Source organism: Tachypleus tridentatus, chromosome 9, assembly GCF_004210375.1.
Source record: "Tachypleus tridentatus isolate NWPU-2018 chromosome 9, ASM421037v1, whole genome shotgun sequence".
NCBI lineage: Eukaryota > Metazoa > Arthropoda > Merostomata > Xiphosura > Limulidae > Tachypleus > Tachypleus tridentatus.
The window spans coordinates 17,897,406-17,899,937 of NC_134833.1; positions in this window are offsets into that span (position 1 = coordinate 17,897,406).

Consider the following 2,532-nt stretch of genomic DNA (forward strand, 5'->3'; position numbering starts at 1 on the left):
TGACTACTAAGAATTTGATTATTTTTTGGCCGCCTAGCGGTACAATTTCAAAACAACGGAAAGGTCTCATTACGCCCATTTGTTAGCGTTTTGAATGCCTTGTTCATTGAATATCTGAATATCACTGCACGGATTCTTTCAACCCAAATATATTGAAACAAATTAAATAAGCATGATGTAGAAAGAGATCAGTAGTATGCAAAATTAATTATATTAACAAGAATGGAAAATGTATCATTGATAATGATTTTTAATCTTTTACTTTAGTCACCTTTCAGAATAAATTTTTCATCACGGGAAATTTCAATATATATAACTCCAAATGTCATATTAATATTTTTCACAATTTTTATTAACATTTAAAAGAGTATCTATTGAAAAATACATCTGGTAAGAAAAACTGTTGAGGCTTAAAATAGTAACGAAAACTTTCTGATAATATTTTCAAGTTGAGAATTTGTACAAATATCAAATATAAAACTTATTTTTGAAAGTTTTATTTACAGAAAGTAGATTGTCATTTAAATTTTTTATCAAATTTTAAAAATTTGACTTGATATTTTTCTATTGGTTCAGTAGCTGTCATATATTTAAAGTTGAGTTTTTAAAAGTGTTGATTATAAAATCGAGATAATGTAATTCCGCAGACTTTGCTATTTTGAATATTCTTTCAAATTTAAATGCTATATGTGTCTGATCTGTGTACTCAGTTATTTTAAAGTTAATAAGAGCCAACTTCTCCCATTACTTCAAGTAAAGATATAATTTTCATAACAGATTTCTACGACGTATTATCTAAGAGTTTTCTCAAACTAGATCTGCAATGCTTTGTATTCAAAATTAGGTCAAGTAACAATAAAATTTCGTAACATTTTTGGCACATGCCATAGTATGTACAGTACTACGCAAAAGTGTTAGGACAGAGTACAAAAATTAGATTTGAGCCCACTTCCAAAGAATAATGGAAGGTAAATCACAGACGAAACTCAAAATTTTATTAATCTTTATATTTAGTACAACAGAAATTCAGTGGAAATGCTTCATTTCAACAAACAGTTAATATCTAGTGCAGGAATGCATCCCTGAATTAACCATTAAGCAAAATAAGCGCGTGTTTAGGACACCAAGGGAAGGGGGAACTACAGAGATTTTCCCCTAGTTATTATGCCCTTAACCCTTTCACTGCAACACTCAACTTTAGTCGATTTTTTCATAATTGACTTTATCTGCCGTGTTCAACTTCACTCTTCGTTGTTAAAAAGAACGTTTTCTTTGGCTCGGTGAGTGACTAAAGTTTCGAGAAATTACTAAACTACGTATCTGAAGTAAGAAGTCATTGATTTGTGAAAGATTACTGCAAAGCGCAGAACAAAGTGTCGTTGAAACTTCAGGTAAGAGATGATCGTATGTTTTTATGTCTGACCTTGAAGATGAAATATTTTTCTCAATCATTTCTTCTATTGTAGTTATTTATAAGAAATCATAGACAGTTTTACCTTTTACTGCTTTATTCAGTCACATCTACAGAAAAATAAGAGTATAATACCACAAAAACATAAGTCAAACAAATGGTGACAGATGTGTACAGAGAAGTGGCTAGTTTTATGTTTTTTCGGCTTCTGTTTTCGCACGTTATACTTAGGTTGCTGTCTCGTTTATTTCAATTTTAGTTGCGTTAATAATGCATTATTCATGTGTGTTTTGTAATATTTTTATTAGTATGTTTCTTACTGAAGTTTTTCAGGGGCCGTAATTTTTTTGGCTTCAAACAACTCGCTGTAACAAAAAAAAGAAAAAAAAAACAACTCCTTTTTGTGTGAGTACATGTTTTGAAATTTATCATACCAAGAAAAAATTTAGAAAGGAATGTCACTGTAGCAATGCCACCGTTCATAGACTATATATAACCTATAAGAGTATTTGGGCATGTATGTATACCCTTGTGATTATGTAATAAATTAAACAGACCTGACGCTGATATTTACTTAGGGAATAAATACAAAGGTGACCAACTTTAAATGTGATTTAAGAGTGGACACTCTTGTTTTTATCCCCATTCTTAAATAGCCAACAAAATTTTGTCAAATATGTCATTTTTAGACCCAAAATTGGAGGTCAATATTCTCCTTACTTCTTTCTTCATTCTATCCTGACGTCGTAATGCCCGACCCGGATCACCCCTCTAGTGATATTTTTATGGGACGAACGAACAATCCAAGACAGAAACACAATGACAATGACGACAAACATTTATGTGTTGTTGATCACAAATTGTTTTGGAATACTTTTCGACTCATAATGGATTTTCATATCACCACTGACATTGCCTCTTGCGTACAGCTACCATAGCAACAACCTTAATGAAACTTTTTAAATGGCTGAAAACTAATTATCTGAAAATGGATTGAAGCCAGTTTCAAAAGTTTTTAACCAATCAGAATGCAGCAAATCATTAGAGGTATTTATGAATTCATGGTTATGTGCTGATGGACCTAGGTCATAGGATAACTTTCTGACAATCTTTGTCGAGAT